The sequence below is a fragment of the Phyllobates terribilis genome, unplaced genomic scaffold (genome assembly GCF_046119375.1).
Source record: "Phyllobates terribilis strain yellow unplaced genomic scaffold, ASM4611937v1 Scaffold_40__1_contigs__length_11209783, whole genome shotgun sequence".
NCBI classification, from domain to species: Eukaryota; Metazoa; Chordata; class Amphibia; order Anura; family Dendrobatidae; genus Phyllobates; species Phyllobates terribilis.
Genome location: NW_027362800.1, coordinates 3,041,416 through 3,055,288, shown reverse-complemented (window position 1 = coordinate 3,055,288; position 13,873 = coordinate 3,041,416). Strand labels below are relative to the sequence as shown.

The 13,873-nt window shown below is 45.5% G+C and overlaps 10 non-coding genes across 10 annotated transcripts; all 10 read left to right on the top strand.

Moving 5' to 3' along the window:
• Positions 1-398: 398 nt before the first annotated feature.
• Positions 399-589, top strand: LOC141186574 (U2 spliceosomal RNA). Its single transcript, XR_012260839.1, has one exon. It is a non-coding gene; the product is annotated as a U2 spliceosomal RNA (small nuclear RNA).
• A 1,119-nt stretch (positions 590-1,708) lies between these two features.
• Positions 1,709-1,899, top strand: LOC141186573 (U2 spliceosomal RNA). The gene has a single exon (XR_012260838.1). It is a non-coding gene; the product is annotated as a U2 spliceosomal RNA (small nuclear RNA).
• A 1,118-nt stretch (positions 1,900-3,017) lies between these two features.
• Positions 3,018-3,208, top strand: LOC141186572 (U2 spliceosomal RNA). Its single transcript, XR_012260837.1, has one exon. It is a non-coding gene; the product is annotated as a U2 spliceosomal RNA (small nuclear RNA).
• A 1,129-nt stretch (positions 3,209-4,337) lies between these two features.
• Positions 4,338-4,528, top strand: LOC141186571 (U2 spliceosomal RNA). Its single transcript, XR_012260836.1, has one exon. It is a non-coding gene; the product is annotated as a U2 spliceosomal RNA (small nuclear RNA).
• Positions 4,529-6,534: 2,006 nt separating this feature from the next.
• On the top strand, positions 6,535-6,721 carry LOC141185976 (U2 spliceosomal RNA). Its single transcript, XR_012260548.1, has one exon. It is a non-coding gene; the product is annotated as a U2 spliceosomal RNA (small nuclear RNA).
• A 1,122-nt stretch (positions 6,722-7,843) lies between these two features.
• Positions 7,844-8,034, top strand: LOC141186569 (U2 spliceosomal RNA). The gene has a single exon (XR_012260835.1). It is a non-coding gene; the product is annotated as a U2 spliceosomal RNA (small nuclear RNA).
• A 1,119-nt stretch (positions 8,035-9,153) lies between these two features.
• Positions 9,154-9,344, top strand: LOC141186567 (U2 spliceosomal RNA). Its single transcript, XR_012260833.1, has one exon. It is a non-coding gene; the product is annotated as a U2 spliceosomal RNA (small nuclear RNA).
• A 1,119-nt stretch (positions 9,345-10,463) lies between these two features.
• Positions 10,464-10,654, top strand: LOC141185447 (U2 spliceosomal RNA). The gene has a single exon (XR_012260109.1). It is a non-coding gene; the product is annotated as a U2 spliceosomal RNA (small nuclear RNA).
• Positions 10,655-11,776: 1,122 nt separating this feature from the next.
• Positions 11,777-11,967, top strand: LOC141185446 (U2 spliceosomal RNA). The gene has a single exon (XR_012260108.1). It is a non-coding gene; the product is annotated as a U2 spliceosomal RNA (small nuclear RNA).
• A 1,126-nt stretch (positions 11,968-13,093) lies between these two features.
• On the top strand, positions 13,094-13,284 carry LOC141186566 (U2 spliceosomal RNA). Its single transcript, XR_012260832.1, has one exon. It is a non-coding gene; the product is annotated as a U2 spliceosomal RNA (small nuclear RNA).
• The last annotated feature ends 589 nt before the right edge of the window (positions 13,285-13,873 follow it).

Genomic DNA, 13,873 nt, shown 5'->3' with positions numbered 1-13,873 from the left:
AGCCTTTATATACCTGCGCACAGCAGCAGCCACCTTCAGTCTGCTGCTGGACAGCCAGCAGCAGCAGCAGCAGGAGAGGTAATTAATCAGCAACCCTCCTGCTAAGGGTAGACAGCTGCTCGTTCCACCCCCCCCCCCGCCTTAATTGGTTCTCCTCCCTTCCAACGGTGTTGAGGCGGGTGGGAACAGCCGGGGGTTGAGGGTACTGTGCTAAAAGAGGTGGAGTTATGCAGATCTAAAACGCGTGGATTGCAGCAGCAGCAAGCCGAAAAGTGCAGGCATGTGAGGGATCTAGAGGTTGACAGCATGTCTTCTTAACGGGAGTCCAGGTGGCCATCTCCACAAATGGACTTTTCAGAATCCTTGGGTGGCACCGTAGTCGGAAACCAATTCTGGTTATCGCTTCTCGGCCTTTTGGCTAAGATCAAGTGTAGTATCTGTTCTTATCAGTTTAATATCTGATACGTCCCCTATCTGGGGACCATATATTAAATGGATTTTTAGAACAGGGAGATGGAAAAAGAGCTTGCTCTGTCCACTCCACGCATTGACCTGGTATTGCAGTATCTCCAGGACCGGTGCACCCCTTTTTTAATGCAGTTTCTAAAATCAGAAAGAATTGAATTCAATGCTTTTTGTTCATTTTGCTTGTTTGTCGGATTTTGGGATGGACTCTTTGGCTTTGCTTTTCTTCTCCTCATTGGATTTTTCATGTTAAAAGTTGCAGAAGCCAGATGACAAGCTCATTTTGGTTCAACTTCAGCAACTGTGCATTGCATTGCCATGTAATGTAATGTAATGCAATGCTATCTATCTAGCTCTCCCTCTATACTTCTTTTTGGATAAACAGACATATTAGGCAAGCATTTTGGAGCTTTCACCTAAATAACTACAGGTGGTGAGATAAGCTGCACAATATAATTGACCTTTCAGTATATTGTTGCACACACACCATCTATTTAGCAAATGCCCTTGTTATCAACAGCAGCCTTTTAAACTCACCTGAGCTAACAGGTATGTGAGCTGGTTACTCTGCTGCGCTTAAAATTTCTTTTTTGGTTTGCTACAATGCCTTTTCTGAAACGTTGTCTCCCTCTGCTGGAACACTGACTTCTTTCATTTAATGCCTGCAGACTATAAAAGAGAAACCAACCCAAAAAGTTTGGTTGATTAGTCTGTGGCATTCTTTTAAACTGTTGCTTATGGCGGTCTCTGTGAGCTTCTCAGTGACATTCAGCCATCCAGGTATCCCGCCTGCAGTAGACGGAATGTGGCAATGGAACGCTGGCTGCGCGTGTCATAATAGGCTCTGAGCCTTTATATACCTGCGCACAGCAGCAGCCACCTTCAGTCTGCTGCTGGACAGCCAGCAGCAGCAGCAGCAGGAGAGGTAATTAATTAGCAACCCTCCTGCTAAGGGTAGACAGCTGCTCGTTCCACCCCCCCCCGCCTTAATTGGTTCTCCTCCCTTCCAACGGTGTTGAGGCGGGTGGGAACAGCCGGGGGTTGAGGGTACTGTGCTAAAAGAGGTGGAGTTATGCAGATCTAAAACGCGTGGATTGCAGCAGCAGCAAGCCGAAAAGTGCAGGCATGTGAGGGATCTAGAGGTTGACAGCATGTCTTCTTAACGGGAGTCAAGGTGGCCATCTCCACAAATGGACTTTTCAGAATCCTTGGGTGGCACCGTAGTCGGAAACCAATTCTGGTTATCGCTTCTCGGCCTTTTGGCTAAGATCAAGTGTAGTATCTGTTCTTATCAGTTTAATATCTGATACGTCCCCTATCTGGGGACCATATATTAAATGGATTTTTAGAACAGGGAGATGGAAAAAGAGCTTGCTCTGTCCACTCCACGCATTGACCTGGTATTGCAGTATCTCCAGGACCGGTGCACCCCTTCTTTAATGCAGTTTCTAAAATCAGAAAGAATTGAATTCAATGCTTTTTGTTCATTTTGCTTGTTTGTCGGATTTTGGGATGGACTCTTTGGCTTTGCTTTTCTTCTCCTCATTGGAATTTCATGTTAAAAGTTGCAGAAGCCAGATGACAAGCTCATTTTGGTTCAACTTCAGCAACTGTGCATTGCATTGCCATGTAATGTAATGTAATGCAATGCTATCTATCTAGCTCTCCCTCTATACTTCCTTTTGGATAAACAGACATATTAGGCAAGCATTTTGGAGCTTTCACCTAAATAACTACAGGTGGTGAGATAAGCTGCACAATATAATTGACCTTTCAGTATATTGTTGCACACACACCATCTATTTAGCAAATGCCCTTGTTATCAACAGCAGCCTTTTAAACTCACCTGAGCTAACAGGTATGTGAGCTGGTTACTCTGCTGTGCTTAAAATTTCTTTTTTGGTTTGCTACAATGCCTTTTCTGAAACGTTGTCTCCCTCTGCTGGAACACTGACTTCTTTCATTTAATGCCTGCAGACTATAAAAGAGAAACCAACCCAAAAAGTTTGGTTGATTAGTCTGTGGCATTCTTTTAAACTGTTGCTTATGGCGGTCTCTGTGAGCTTCTCAGTGACATTCAGCCATCCAGGTATCCCGCCTGCAGTAGACGGAATGTGGCAATGGAACGCTGGCTGCGCGTGTCATAATAGGCTCTGAGCCTTTATATACCTGCGCACAGCAGCAGCCACCTTCAGTCTGCTGCTGGACAGCCAGCAGCAGCAGCAGCAGGAGAGGTAATTAATCAGCAACCCTCCTGCTAAGGGTAGACAGCTGCTCGTTCCACCCCCCCCCGCCTTAATTGGTTCTCCTCCCTTCCAACGGTGTTGAGGCGGGTGGGAACAGCCGGGGGTTGAGGGTACTGTGCTAAAAGAGGTGGAGTTATGCAGATCTAAAACGCGTGGATTGCAGCAGCAGCAAGCCGAAAAGTGCAGGCATGTGAGGGATCTAGAGGTTGACAGCATGTCTTCTTAACGGGAGTCCAGGTGGCCATCTCCACAAATGGACTTTTCAGAATCCTTGGGTGGCACCGTAGTCGGAAACCAATTCTGGTTATCGCTTCTCGGCCTTTTGGCTAAGATCAAGTGTAGTATCTGTTCTTATCAGTTTAATATCTGATACGTCCCCTATCTGGGGACCATATATTAAATGGATTTTTAGAACAGGGAGATGGAAAAAGAGCTTGCTCTGTCCACTCCACGCATTGACCTGGTATTGCAGTATCTCCAGGACCGGTGCACCCCTTCTTTAATGCAGTTTCTAAAATCAGAAAGAATTGAATTCAATGCTTTTTGTTCATTTTGCTTGTTTGTTGGATTTTGGGATGGACTCTTTGGCTTTGCTTTTCTTCTCCTCATTGGATTTTTCATGTTAAAAGTTGCAGAAGCCAGATGACAAGCTCATTTTGGTTCAACTTCAGCAACTGTGCATTGCATTGCCATGTAATGTAATGTAATGCAATGCTATCTATCTAGCTCTCCCTCTATACTTCCTTTTGGATAAACAGACATATTAGGCAAGCATTTTGGAGCTTTCACCTAAATAACTACAGGTGGTGAGATAAGCTGCACAATATAATTGACCTTTCAGTATATTGTTGCACACACACCATCTATTTAGCAAATGCCCTTGTTATCAACAGCAGCCTTTTAAACTCACCTGAGCTAACAGGTATGTGAGCTGGTTACTCTGCTGCGCTTAAAATTTCTTTTTTGGTTTGCTACAATGCCTTTTCTGAAACGTTGTCTCCCTCTGCTGGAACACTGACTTCTTTCATTTAATGCCTGCAGACTATAAAAGAGAAACCAACCCAAAAAGTTTGGTTGATTAGTCTGTGGCATTCTTTTAAACTGTTGCTTATGGCGGTCTCTGTGAGCTTCTCAGTGACATTCAGCCATCCAGGTATCCCGCCTGCAGTAGACGGAATGTGACAATGGAACGCTGGCTGCGCGTGTCATAATAGGCTCTGAGCCTTTATATACCTGCGCACAGCAGCAGCCACCTTCAGTCTGCTGTTGAACAGCCAGCAGCAGCAGCAGCAGGAGAGGTAATTAATCAGCAACCCTCCTGCTAAGGGTAGACAGCTGCTCGTTCCACCCCCCACCCCCCCCCCCCGCCTCAATTGGTTCTCCTCCCTTCCAACGGTGTTGAGGCGGGTGGGAACAGCCGGGGGTTGAGGGTACTGTGCTAAAAGAGGTGGAGTTATGCAGATCTAAAACGCGTGGATTGCAGCAGCAGCAAGCCGAAAAGTGCAGGCATGTGAGGGATCTAGAGGTTGACAGCATGTCTTCTTAACGGGAGTCCAGGTGGCCATCTCCACAAATGGACTTTTCAGAATCCTTGGGTGGCACCGTTGTCGGAAACCAATTCTGGTTATCGCTTCTCGGCCTTTTGGCTAAGATCAAGTGTAGTATCTGTTCTTATCAGTTTAATATCTGATACGTCCCCTATCTGGGGACCATATATTAAATGGATTTTTAGAACAGGGAGATGGAAAAAGAGCTTGCTCTGTCCACTCCACGCATTGACCTGGTATTGCAGTATCTCCAGGACCGGTGCACCCCTTCTTTAATGCAGTTTCTAAAATCAGAAAGAATTGAATTCAATGCTTTTTGTTCATTTTGCTTGTTTGTCGGATTTTGGGATGGACTCTTTGGCTTTGCTTTTCTTCTCCTCATTGGATTTTTCATGTTAAAAGTTGCAGAAGCCAGATGACAAGCTCATTTTGGTTCAACTTCAGCAACTGTGCATTGCATTGCCATGTAATGTAATGTAATGCAATGCTATCTATCTAGCTCTCCCTCTATACTTCCTTTTGGATAAACAGACATATTAGGCAAGCATTTTGGAGCTTTCACCTAAATAACTACAGGTGGTGAGATAAGCTGCACAATATAATTGACCTTTCAGTATATTGTTGCACACACACCATCTATTTAGCAAATGCCCTTGTTATCAACAGCAGCCTTTTAAACTCACCTGAGCTAACAGGTATGTGAGCTGGTTACTCTGCTGCGCTTAAAATTTCTTTTTTGGTTTGCTACAATGCCTTTTCTGAAACGTTGTCTCCCTCTGCTGGAACACTGACTTCTTTCATTTAATGCCTGCAGACTATAAAAGAGAAACCAACCCAAAAAGTTTGGTTGATTAGTCTGTGGCATTCTTTTAAACTGTTGCTTATGGCGGTCTCTGTGAGCTTCTCAGTGACATTCAGCCATCCAGGTATCCCGCCTGCAGTAGACGGAATGTGGCAATGGAACGCTGGCTGCGCGTGTCATAATAGGCTCTGAGCCTTTATATACCTGCGCACAGCAGCAGCCACCTTCAGTCTGCTGCTGGACAGCCAGCAGCAGCAGCAGCAGGAGAGGTAATTAATCAGCAACCCTCCTGCTAAGGGTAGACAGCTGCTCGTTCCACCCCCCCCCCGCCTTAATTGGTTCTCCTCCCTTCCAACGGTGTTGAGGCGGGTGGGAACAGCCGGGGGTTGAGGGTACTGTGCTAAAAGAGGTGGAGTTATGCAGATCTAAAACGCGTGGATTGCAGCAGCAGCAAGCCGAAAAGTGCAGGCATGTGAGGGATCTAGAGGTTGACAGCATGTCTTCTTAACGGGAGTCCAGGTGGCCATCTCCACAAATGGACTTTTCAGAATCCTTGGGTGGCACCGTAGTCGGAAACCAATTCTGGTTATCGCTTCTCGGCCTTCTGGCTAAGATCAAGTGTAGTATCTTTCGAAAAGGCGGTTTTGGATGTTGGCCGCCCTAGTAGATTGATACATTATGCACACTGGGGTTTAGGCGCTTGTTAGTACGCCAGGTGGCTAATATAGTCATCTGGTGGAAAGCATGGCCCCCCAGGATCGACGCCATTGGGCCGGGAAAGATCGAAAGCCCGAAGTGTGAAGTGCCCCAGGAGTGGTGACCCTGGGGTGCCTTAACTCACTGGGATTGGGAACCCCACTTGAGTTTATGGCACATTTGCACAAGCATTTCAAATTTTCTTTCTTCGCACACACCCTTATTCCGGGCCTTCTGGCCTTAGGATGGGGAATTTTTCAATTCCCGGTCGAAGGTCCGGGCAGTATTATACTGTGAAACCTTCACTATTTATTTAATTTCTTTGTCACTGTGTGTCCACTTATTCACGTGTGTCACGTCCTACTAGGATTTTGTCGGGATGCGGTTCCCTTATGGGTTCCTCTCTTGGCAGGTCTAGGGGGGGAGTGTGTGGCCATCAGGTTCCGCTCCCCCCTGAACCCCCCTGGCTCTCCTCTTTCGGGAGGAGAGCGTTGTTGGCTCCCCTCTTCCGGGAGGGGAGCACAGTCTTTGGCTCCCAGTGCCTTGCTCGGGTGAGAACTCGGGCAGGTGCTGGGGGTAAGATTGGGTCGCCTCTGGCTTCGGCTGGAGGTGGCTTTTTGTCCCTGTTCCTCGCTGTGGCCTTTTGGCTCGGAGGGACGGGGAATGGTTTGGGGGACCCTTCTCCTTTTGGAGAGGGTTTCAAGAAGACCAGCATCCTAGTGCACTTTTTTTGTGGCACTTGTCACTTTTTTAAGCGCACTCGGGTTTTGTACACGAATTCGGGCTTTCGAAAAAAAAAAAAAAAAAAAAAATCTGTTCTTATCAGTTTAATATCTGATACGTCCCCTATCTGGGGACCATATATTAAATGGATTTTTAGAACAGGGAGATGGAAAAAGAGCTTGCTCTGTCCACTCCACGCATTGACCTGGTATTGCAGTATCTCCAGGACCGGTGCACCCCTTCTTTAATGCAGTTTCTAAAATCAGAAAGAATTGAATTCAATGCTTTTTGTTCATTTTGCTTGTTTGTCGGATTTTGGGATGGACTCTTTGGCTTTGCTTTTCTTCTCCTCATTGGATTTTTCATGTTAAAAGTTGCAGAAGCCAGATGACAAGCTCATTTTGGTTCAACTTCAGCAACTGTGCATTGCATTGCCATGTAATGTAATGTAATGCAATGCTATCTATCTAGCTCTCCCTCTATACTTCCTTTTGGATAAACAGACATATTAGGCAAGCATTTTGGAGCTTTCACCTAAATAACTACAGGTGGTGAGATAAGCTGCACAATATAATTGACCTTTCAGTATATTGTTGCACACACACCATCTATTTAGCAAATGCCCTTGTTATCAACAGCAGCCTTTTAAACTCACCTGAGCTAACAGGTATGTGAGCTGGTTACTCTGCTGCGCTTAAAATTTCTTTTTTGGTTTGCTACAATGCCTTTTCTGAAACGTTGTCTCCCTCTGCTGGAACACTGACTTCTTTCATTTAATGCCTGCAGACTATAAAAGAGAAACCAACCCAAAAAGTTTGGTTGATTAGTCTGTGGCATTCTTTTAAACTGTTGCTTATGGCGGTCTCTGTGAGCTTCTCAGTGACATTCAGCCATCCAGGTATCCCGCCTGCAGTAGACGGAATGTGGCAATGGAACGCTGGCTGCGCGTGTCATAATAGGCTCTGAGCCTTTATATACCTGCGCACAGCAGCAGCCACCTTCAGTCTGCTGCTGGACAGCCAGCAGCAGCAGCAGCAGGAGAGGTAATTAATCAGCAACCCTCCTGCTAAGGGTAGACAGCTGCTCGTTCCACCCCCCCCCCCCGCCTTAATTGGTTCTCCTCCGTTCCAACGGTGTTGAGGCGGGTGGGAACAGCCGGGGGTTGAGGGTACTGTGCTAAAAGAGGTGGAGTTATGCAGATCTAAAACGCGTGGATTGCAGCAGCAGCAAGCCGAAAAGTGCAGGCATGTGAGGGATCTAGAGGTTGACAGCATGTCTTCTTAACGGGAGTCCAGGTGGCCATCTCCACAAATGGACTTTTCAGAATCCTTGGGTGGCACCGTAGTTGGAAACCAATTCTGGTTATCGCTTCTCGGCCTTTTGGCTAAGATCAAGTGTAGTATCTGTTCTTATCAGTTTAATATCTGATACGTCCCCTATCTGGGGACCATATATTAAATGGATTTTTAGAACAGGGAGATGGAAAAAGAGCTTGCTCTGTCCACTCCACGCATTGACCTGGTATTGCAGTATCTCCAGGACCGGTGCACCCCTTCTTTAATGCAGTTTCTAAAATCAGAAAGAATTGAATTCAATGCTTTTTGTTCATTTTGCTTGTTTGTCGGATTTTGGGATGGACTCTTTGGCTTTGCTTTTCTTCTCCTCATTGGAATTTCATGTTAAAAGTTGCAGAAGCCAGATGACAAGCTCATTTTGGTTCAACTTCAGCAACTGTGCATTGCATTGCCATGTAATGTAATGTAATGCAATGCTATCTATCTAGCTCTCCCTCTATACTTCCTTTTGGATAAACAGACATATTAGGCAAGCATTTTGGAGCTTTCACCTAAATAACTACAGGTGGTGAGATAAGCTGCACAATATAATTGACCTTTCAGTATATTGTTGCACACACACCATCTATTTAGCAAATGCCCTTGTTATCAACAGCAGCCTTTTAAACTCACCTGAGCTAACAGGTATGTGAGCTGGTTACTCTGCTGCGCTTAAAATTTCTTTTTTGGTTTGCTACAATGCCTTTTCTGAAACGTTGTCTCCCTCTGCTGGAACACTGACTTCTTTCATTTAATGCCTGCAGACTATAAAAGAGAAACCAACCCAAAAAGTTTGGTTGATTAGTCTGTGGCATTCTTTTAAACTGTTGCTTATGGCGGTCTCTGTGAGCTTCTCAGTGACATTCAACCATCCAGGTATCCCGCCTGCAGTAGACGGAATGTGGCAATGGAACGCTGGCTGCGCGTGTCATAATAGGCTCTGAGCCTTTATATACCTGCGCACAGCAGCAGCCACCTTCAGTCTGCTGCTGGACAGCCAGCAGCAGCAGCAGCAGGAGAGGTAATTAATCAGCAACCCTCCTGCTAAGGGTAGACAGCTGCTCGTTCCACCCCCCCCCCGCCTTAATTGGTTCTCCTCCCTTCCAACGGTGTTGAGGCGGGTGGGAACAGCCGGGGGTTGAGGGTACTGTGCTAAAAGAGGTGGAGTTATGCAGATCTAAAACGCGTGGATTGCAGCAGCAGCAAGCCGAAAAGTGCAGGCATGTGAGGGATCTAGAGGTTGACAGCATGTCTTCTTAACGGGAGTCCAGGTGGCCATCTCCACAAATGGACTTTTCAGAATCCTTGGGTGGCACCGTAGTCGGAAACCAATTCTGGTTATCGCTTCTCGGCCTTTTGGCTAAGATCAAGTGTAGTATCTGTTCTTATCAGTTTAATATCTGATACGTCCCCTATCTGGGGACCATATATTAAATGGATTTTTAGAACAGGGAGATGGAAAAAGAGCTTGCTCTGTCCACTCCACGCATTGACCTGGTATTGCAGTATCTCCAGGACCGGTGCACCCCTTCTTTAATGCAGTTTCTAAAATCAGAAAGAATTGAATTCAATGCTTTTTGTTCATTTTGCTTGTTTGTCGGATTTTGGGATGGACTCTTTGGCTTTGCTTTTCTTCTCCTCATTGGATTTTTCATGTTAAAAGTTGCAGAAGCCAGATGACAAGCTCATTTTGGTTCAACTTCAGCAACTGTGCATTGCATTGCCATGTAATGTAATGTAATGCAATGCTATCTATCTAGCTCTCCCTCTATACTTCCTTTTGGATAAACAGACATATTAGGCAAGCATTTTGGAGCTTTCACCTAAATAACTACAGGTGGTGAGATAAGCTGCACAATATAATTGACCTTTCAGTATATTGTTGCACACACACCATCTATTTAGCAAATGCCCTTGTTATCAACAGCAGCCTTTTAAACTCACCTGAGCTAACAGGTATGTGAGCTGGTTACTCTGCTGCGCTTAAAATTTCTTTTTTGGTTTGCTACAATGCCTTTTCTGAAACGTTGTCTCCCTCTGCTGGAACACTGACTTCTTTCATTTAATGCCTGCAGACTATAAAAGAGAAACCAACCCAAAAAGTTTGGTTGATTAGTCTGTGGCATTCTTTTAAACTGTTGCTTATGGCGGTCTCTGTGAGCTTCTCAGTGACATTCAGCCATCCAGGTATCCCGCCTGCAGTAGACGGAATGTGGCAATGGAACGCTGGCTGCGCGTGTCATAATAGGCTCTGAGCCTTTATATACCTGCGCACAGCAGCAGCCACCTTCATTCTGCTGCTGGACAGCCAGCAGCAGCAGGAGAGGTAATTAATCAGCAACCCTCCTGCTAAGGGTAGACAGCTGCTCGTTCCACCCCCCCCCCCCCCCGCCTTAATTGGTTCTCCTCCCTTCCAACGGTGTTGAGGCGGGTGGGAACAGCCGGGGGTTGAGGGTACTGTGCTAAAAGAGGTGGAGTTATGCAGATCTAAAACGCGTGGATTGCAGCAGCAGCAAGCCGATAAGTGCAGGCATGTGAGGGATCTAGAGGTTGACAGCATGTCTTCTTAACGGGAGTCCAGGTGGCCATCTCCACAAATGGACTTTTCAGAATCCTTGGGTGGCACCGTAGTCGGAAACCAATTCTGGTTATCGCTTCTCGTCCTTTTGGCTAAGATCAAGTGTAGTATCTGTTCTTATCAGTTTAATATCTGATACGTCCCCTATCTGGGGACCATATATTAAATGGATTTTTAGAACAGGGAGATGGAAAAAGAGCTTGCTCTGTCCACTCCACGCATTGACCTGGTATTGCAGTATCTCCAGGACCGGTGCACCCCTTCTTTAATGCAGTTTCTAAAATCAGAAAGAATTGAATTCAATGCTTTTTGTTCATTTTGCTTGTTTGTCGGATTTTGGGATGGACTCTTTGGCTTTGCTTTTCTTCTCCTCATTGGATTTTTCATGTTAAAAGTTGCAGAAGCCAGATGACAAGCTCATTTTGGTTCAACTTCAGCAACTGTGCATTGCATTGCCATGTAATGTAATGTAATGCAATGCTATCTATCTAGCTCTCCCTCTATACTTCCTTTTGGATAAACAGACATATTAGGCAAGCATTTTGGAGCTTTCACCTAAATAACTACAGGTGGTGAGATAAGCTGCACAATATAATTGACCTTTCAGTATATTGTTGCACACACACCATCTATTTAGCAAATGCCCTTGTTATCAACAGCAGGCTTTTAAACTCACCTGAGCTAACAGGTATGTGAGCTGGTTACTCTGCTGCGCTTAAAATTTCTTTTTTGGTTTGCTACAATGCCTTTTCTGAAACGTTGTCTCCCTCTGCTGGAACACTGACTTCTTTCATTTAATGCCTGCAGACTATAAAAGAGAAACCAACCCAAAAAGTTTGGTTGATTAGTCTGTGGCATTCTTTTAAACTGTTGCTTATGGCGGTCTCTGTGAGCTTCTCAGTGACATTCAGCCATCCAGGTATCCCGCCTGCAGTAGACGGAATGTGGCAATGGAACGCTGGCTGCGCGTGTCATAATAGGCTCTGAGCCTTTATATACCTGCGCACAGCAGCAGCCACCTTCAGTCTGCTGCTGGACAGCCAGCAGCAGCAGCAGCAGGAGAGGTAATTAATCAGCAACCCTCCTGCTAAGGGTAGACAGCTGCTCGTTCCACCCCCCCCCCCCGCCTTAATTGGTTCTCCTCCCTTCCAACGGTGTTGAGGCGGGTGGGAACAGCCGGGGGTTGAGGGTACTGTGCTAAAAGAGGTGGAGTTATGCAGATCTAAAACGCGTGGATTGCAGCAGCAGCAAGCCGAAAAGTGCAGGCATGTGAGGGATCTAGAGGTTGACAGCATGTCTTCTTAACGGGAGTCCAGGTGGCCATCTCCACAAATGGACTTTTCAGAATCCTTGGGTGGCACCGTAGTCGGAAACCAATTCTGGTTATCGCTTCTCGTCCTTTTGGCTAAGATCAAGTGTAGTATCTGTTCTTATCAGTTTAATATCTGATACGTCCCCTATCTGGGGACCATATATTAAATGGATTTTTAGAACAGGGAGATGGAAAAAGAGCTTGCTCTGTCCACTCCACGCATTGACCTGGTATTGCAGTATCTCCAGGACCGGTGCACCCCTTCTTTAATGCAGTTTCTAAAATCAGAAAGAATTGAATTCAATGCTTTTTGTTCATTTTGCTTGTTTGTCGGATTTTGGGATGGACTCTTTGGCTTTGCTTTTCTTCTCCTCATTGGATTTTTCATGTTAAAAGTTGCAGAAGCCAGATGACAAGCTCATTTTGGTTCAACTTCAGCAACTGTGCATTGCATTGCCATGTAATGTAATGTAATGCAATGCTATCTATCTAGCTCTCCCTCTATACTTCCTTTTGGATAAACAGACATATTAGGCAAGCATTTTGGAGCTTTCACCTAAATAACTACAGGTGGTGAGATAAGCTGCACAATATAATTGACCTTTCAGTATATTGTTGCACACACACCATCTATTTAGCAAATGCCCTTGTTATCAACAGCAGCCTTTTAAACTCACCTGAGCTAACAGGTATGTGAGCTGGTTACTCTGCTGCGCTTAAAATTTCTTTTTTGGTTTGCTACAATGCCTTTTCTGAAACGTTGTCTCCCTCTGCTGGAACACTGACTTCTTTCATTTAATGCCTGCAGACTATAAAAGAGAAACCAACCCAAAAAGTTTGGTTGATTAGTCTGTGGCATTCTTTTAAACTGTTGCTTATGGCGGTCTCTGTGAGCTTCTCAGTGACATTCAGCCATCCAGGCATCCCGCATGCAGTAGACGGAATGTGGCAATGGAACGCTGGCTGCGCGTGTCATAATAGGCTCTGAGCCTTTATATACCTGCGCACAGCAGCAGCCACCTTCATTCTGCTGCTGGACAGCCAGCAGCAGCAGCAGCAGGAGAGGTAATTAATCAGCAACCCTCCTGCTAAGGGTAGACAGCTGCTCGTTCCACCCCCCCCCCCCCCCCGCCTTAATTGGTTCTCCTCCCTTCCAACGGTGTTGAGGCGGGTGGGAACAGCCGGGGGTTGAGGGTACTGTGCTAAAAGAGGTGGAGTTATGCAGATCTAAAACGCGTGGATTGCAGCAGCAGCAAGCCGATAAGTGCAGGCATGTGAGGGATCTAGAGGTTGACAGCATGTCTTCTTAACGGGAGTCCAGGTGGCCATCTCCACAAATGGACTTTTCAGAATCCTTGGGTGGCACCGTAGTCGGAAACCAATTCTGGTTATCGCTTCTCGGCCTTTTGGCTAAGATCAAGTGTAGTATCTGTTCTTATCAGTTTAATATCTGATACGTCCCCTATCTGGGGACCATATATTAAATGGATTTTTAGAACAGGGAGATGGAAAAAGAGCTTGCTCTGTCCACTCCACGCATTGACCTGGTATTGCAGTATCTCCAGGACCGGTGCACCCCTTCTTTAATGCAGTTTCTAAAATCAGAAAGAATTGAATTCAATGCTTTTTGTTCATTTTGCTTGTTTGTCGGATTTTGGGATGGACTCTTTGGCTTTGCTTTTCTTCTCCTCATTGGATTTTTCATGTTAAAAGTTGCAGAAGCCAGATGACAAGCTCATTTTGGTTCAACTTCAGCAACTGTGCATTGCATTGCCATGTAATGTAATGTAATGCAATGCTATCTATCTAGCTCTCCCTCTATACTTCCTTTTGGATAAACAGACATATTAGGCAAGCATTTTGGAGCTTTCACCTAAATAACTACAGGTGGTGAGATAAGCTGCACAATATAATTGACCTTTCAGTATATTGTTGCACACACACCATCTATTTAGCAAATGCCCTTGTTATCAACAGCAGCCTTTTAAACTCACCTGAGCTAACAGGTATGTGAGCTGGTTACTCTGCTGCGCTTAAAATTTCTTTTTTAGTTTGCTACAATGCCTTTTCTGAAACGTTGTCTCCCTCTGCTGGAACACTGACTTCTTTCATTTAATGCCTGCAGACTATAAAAGAGAAACCAACCCAAAAAGTTTGGTTGATTAGTCTG